At 32.7% G+C, this 5,364-nt stretch overlaps 1 long non-coding RNA gene across 1 annotated transcript; it reads left to right on the top strand.

Annotated features, from left to right (window-relative positions):
- Positions 1-3,337: 3,337 nt before the first annotated feature.
- On the top strand, positions 3,338-4,024 carry LOC145100608 (uncharacterized). Its single transcript, XR_013705153.1, has 3 exons — positions 3,338-3,445; positions 3,526-3,640; positions 3,731-4,024. It is a non-coding gene; the product is annotated as an uncharacterized LOC145100608 (long non-coding RNA).
- The last annotated feature ends 1,340 nt before the right edge of the window (positions 4,025-5,364 follow it).

Genomic DNA, 5,364 nt, shown 5'->3' with positions numbered 1-5,364 from the left:
CTATTCTATTTCTACACTTCCACTCTTCAATTTCATGTTTTTTTGTTATTTGTAACTGATTCTTGCTTCAGAAATTTTAAAGTACTCTCAAGGTTTGTCTAATTTGACTTTTTTACATCTTGTATATAGAGATTTGAGAAAGTTTATCTATCCAGTAATGGGAAAGAAAAGAAATAGTTGAGGTTGGAGTCAACTTCTCACCAATCATCTCATCTTTCACTGTGTTCCTCATGTTGTACCCATAATTTTCCAAAACATTCTTCGCCTCCAAATTCTTCCTGTGCTCCTCTTCTTCAGACTCATACTTATCAGCTTCCTGAACCATCTTCTCAATATCCTCCTTTGAAAGTATCCCCTAGCGACAATCCCTAACAAATCTTCACCTTGAAATTTTGTTTAATCAGTTCCAAAATCACATGATTTGGGTTCTAATAGGTAGGGTTATCAAACTCTAACAGATCCAATATCAAGTGAGAACTTTGAAAAATATGGTCAACCTGATGGCAGACAGGTACCTTATCTTCCTTGTTTCCCGTTCTTAAAATACCAAATTACCCTTGTAATTTAAATGTTGGATTTGGATTAGGTTTCTTGGAAAATTGTTATTTATTGGTTCCTATGTTATTTAAATCCTTATTGTTTTCCTTGTTGAAGCACAAATTACTTACTTGATACTATATATTTGGAATATACTTGGTTGGTTTTTTGATGCTTTTGTGGTTTTCATTGTGACAGGTACGCATTGTTGAGTATAACAATGTTCACAGTCAACTCAATGTAATTAATAGAAAGTAGCCTGCAAGGTAAAAATCTATTAATTACCCACCTAACTCATTGGACTAGTGCATCTATAGGAATCAGCTAAGCTTAATGAATAGAAAAATACACAAGAAAGTTAAGAAATTTTTGTTTTATTACATAAGAAATGGTACATTGATGTGACATCTATTTTGAACCAATATCAAATAAATTGACATCTTTAATTAGTTACAGACTGGTCTTTGAAACTTATTCTATAAACCTAAACAAAATACCAACTATATATGCTTCCATATTTACATCAAATCAAGATCAGTGTGTGTGTTGTGTACACTTCTTTGCTTACACTAAAAGTTTTCTTATACCAAAAAATCAGATAACAATTGGGGTTCTTCACCAAACCTATATTGGTCTGCCATATCTGTATGCCTATGTGTTGGAGACCTGTTGCTTCTATCTCACTGAAAAAGTCGGGATTTTGACATAAATCTTTACCCAGTTCCATTTCTTTCTCTTCATCTTCCTGCATATAGTAATAATTAAGTGCATGCACTATTTACGTACAGTCTGAGTTAATTCATGAGCAGCAACCAAAACATTATGAAAGCATATATGCAAAGTGTTTCAGTTCAGACTCTTTTTGTATTTATGCTTGGGGCGGATAGACTTTCCGGGTTAAAAGAGTAAATTTACAACTAACTAAGGGTAAATTAGTAATTTACTATGAATATTGGTTAATTTACTGTGAATATTGGTTATATAGGTGCCTAGTACTTAACCTTTCTATATATATCATTTTGCTAGTCAAAAGTCACATACATTATTGTTACTGTTTCTTTATTCTTATGCAGAATCTGAAATAGGGAACATTTTGTCAGAGATAATCAAGTCTAAGTTCAATCATTCTATAACAAACGAGATTCAATTTGATCAGAGTGACACCAATGTCGTAAATATGCCCGTTGCATTGAATGATGCAAATAGCAATGAAGGAACCAAAACACCCCACACAGAGCCTTTATATACTCAAGAAACACCAACTACTCCTGTAGTGAATCCACCTGTAGACATAACTCAAACACATGGTAGCTAAAGTGCCTTCACTTAAAAAAAATTGTAGCTAATATGTTCCTAGGAATAGTAGCGACAACATGGTAAATGTTAATCTATATAATAGAGTGTTTTATATAATAGAGTGTTTTCATCTTTTACATTAATGACTATAATAGAGTGTTTTCATCTAGAGCTATGAATGAAGTGAATGGTCAATATTGTTCAAGTCGACCTATGAGAACTAGTGTTGCAACTCCTAAGAAGGCGTCTACTTTACAACAATATGGACAACAACAACAACAATATTCATCACAAGGTGTGTTTTCTTTATCCTTGCTTTTGTTTTTGTTTGATTTTCTTGATTTAGTTTGATGAGTGTAGACTCATTATTGTGAATATTTTTAGTTGGGATATTGGCTGGTGGAGGTGGATTTGGTGCCATGCCTCAAAGCTCTCAGTCTGATGAAGATTCTTCCAATACAACAGCTCATCTACATCTGATCTTCAATTGAGTCCTGCTCCTGCTCCTGCTACTCAAAAAAGCTCATCTACATCTGATCTCTTATCCTTGACTCAACTAAATAATCAACCCTCACCCTCACCTTTTAGTGCTTTAAATACTCTTGTATCACCTATACCTACACCTGGCACCTCCCCCATGATGGATCTATTAGGCGGATTCAATCCAAATCCTACTAAACCACCACCTCCACCTCCACCTCCACCTAGTAAGTATTATATCTGTTTTTTTTTCTATCCACATATACATATATCTATTAATTCATTATTCTTTATGAAGATTTGAACTTGATAGTAGATGATAATAATGGAAATCTGGAAGAATAATATGCAAGTTATACAAAAATTTCAAAAGGGTATTTTGGGTATTTGGTAGTAGATATTAATCCACAAGAAAAATCTTTACTGCATGATTGGGTGAAATTCATTGTCGTTCTTAAGTTTTCTTTTTCTTTTTTCATTAACAATGAAATTAGGGCTAAATGCAAGAAAGAGCAATATATTTGTTTATTCATTACATAAGGAGGGATCTTATAACATTGTAACATAATAAAAATGTAAAATGGAAACACTGCAGGAGAAATTGAAGCTGTTGGAGAGGTTTTTCCTGCACAAGTCACCAAACATAATGGGCTCAATTTTTCTCTATCACAGTATCAAACTAGACAAGAAAAATAATTAGTTTGGTTCATATTTTTACTCGAATTCGAATGTGTCGATTTCATGTGTTTTTATTCAAAGTTTGAGCTGTTGTGACTTTAGTATTTTTGTTTCAGATGTATGAATATATGATCACATCTTGAAGCAAACAACAAAATTGACGACCTCACTATACCTTAGGTTGCATTTGTAATAAAAATGTCTTCAGCTCAAGATCCATTTTACATTGTAAAAGACGAGATTCAAGATTCTGTAAGTTGGCTTCTCCATTGAAGTGAAGTTTTATTGTTGCTTCTCCTCGATCTCTTAATAAATAGGCTTTGTTTTTTTGGGGTATTAGATTGATAACCTCCAGGGCAGCTTTCATGAATTGGAACGTGTCCCTGTTGGCAGCGGGGAACAATCCTGGCTGACAAAGGAACTCCTTTCCAATTGCGAGAGCATTGAACGGCAGGTATGTAGTTGAAATACAAACAAGTTAAGACAGATCAAATCTGTTTTAAATTCTGAAAATGAATTTTTGTGATAGGGAAGATGGATGAGCTGGAAAAGACTATTTATGTAGCTGCTAGAGACCTTTCTTTGTAATGTATTAAACCAAGTGGAGTTTGAAAAGCGAAGGAAGTGGACCACTACTGCTCGTATTCAGGTATAATACAAATATTTTAATTTATTACTTTGGTAAATATGGATATCAGTCTTATTTTCTATGTGTGGTATGTAACCACTAACCAATCAGGTGGGAAATATTAAGAAAGCAGTAACTGTGAACGGAAGCAATTCAAACTTTGGTGGGATGCGCCAAGAATTAATGCGAATGCCAAAGTCTCATCAGCAGCAGGATAAGGACAGGACCAGAACCGGATCATATGTTGCTGTAGATAATGATGATTTTATTTCCTTAGAACCAGTCACACAGATGCTTCTCATCAGGTAAGCTTTTGCTTTTGTAATTTCTTTAGATATATCATTTTAAAGAGTGTCTTGTCTTGTTTACTTGCCCCAAATGAATTGTTTTTTATACTCACATTTTATTGATAGAAATACCTAAAAAAGTAGGTCCAATGGGTTGATCTAGCATACCTTTACCTATTGTTTATAACCTCTTGATGATGTATTTTTATTATAGCATCCTACTTTCGTTCCTTTGTGTTATAAATTTTTATTTTAAATTTTTTACCACAATGTCATCCAAATGGAAAACATTTTTCGTACACAACTAAAGGATAAGGTCCTAATAAGAAGTTGAATGTACAATGCTAAAGATGAATAAGAAAAAAAAAGCTCAAAGTAGATTGTGTTAATGATAATAAAAATTGAAATATATAAATCTGTATTTGTGAATAATATTTAATTGTTGTATGTATGCTTTATGCATGGACATCATCATCTTCTTCTTCTTCACACTTCACAATTCACATAGATAGATAGATAGATATTTTATTTGATCACCAAAAACAGGCTTAGTTGTTTATTTTCCATCGTAGGAGAAAATTATAGAGGATTTGGGTTCAGAATTGGAAAGTACATCTAATCGTCTTGATTTTGTTCAGGTTAGTCTTCTCTTATTTCATGATGTATTTGATACTACATAATAGGTGATAGATAGGACAAGACTGGACCTCACCTAATAAATAATAATTAACAGAAGATAGCTTACTTTTACTACTTTGACGTCCATTGAGACCAGACAAAAAAGTTTGCAATCTTTTATTTTGTCCAACCCAAAAATAGAGCCTATTATGTTTGGATAACCAGAATCATATATGTCTCTCCGCTCATCCATTTACCTAAGAAGCAGAACCAAACCTTTCTTTCTCAATCTCAGGTAGGTTTTTCTATTTTTTTTTAATTGCTTACTTTCAGATGCTTTACTTTTTTCATTTAACATGCGCAGTGGTTAATTTGTTTGTGTTTGATATAGTTTGATTGTCATTATATATAACAAGTGAGTTGTCTTGTTTGAATCTAAAGTTTATTATTGATACGAACTAGGGATTTCATCATTCATATACTGGACTCAAAATTACTAAGAAAGTGAAAACTCCAGGACTTTTTTTCTTGGCGTCTGTCTTTAGACTCTGAAGTGTTTGATTTGTTGCGTATGTGGAGGATCATAATCTTTTTATCAGAACACAACATCAATTGATTGAGAGTTTTTATAACAAGGTCTTATCTTTTTCTTAAGAATATATGATGTCTGTATCGTTTGTAGAGAGTTTAGGGTAAACCTTATCACATCTCAAATTTGAACACTTTTAGCATCTAACTCTTTAATTATCATCAATCATCATAATTTTATGGTTTTAGGTTAAAGGATCTGAAATATTAATTTATGGTGGAGGTCCTGTTGCATATACTTCAAAACATATG

The sequence above is a fragment of the Lactuca serriola genome, chromosome 4 (genome assembly GCF_051521515.1).
Source record: "Lactuca serriola cultivar US96UC23 chromosome 4, Lser_US96UC23_V15, whole genome shotgun sequence".
Lineage (NCBI taxonomy): Eukaryota > Viridiplantae > Streptophyta > Magnoliopsida > Asterales > Asteraceae > Lactuca > Lactuca serriola.
Note: the sequence above shows the minus strand (reverse complement) of the source record. Positions and strands in the feature narration are given on the sequence as shown.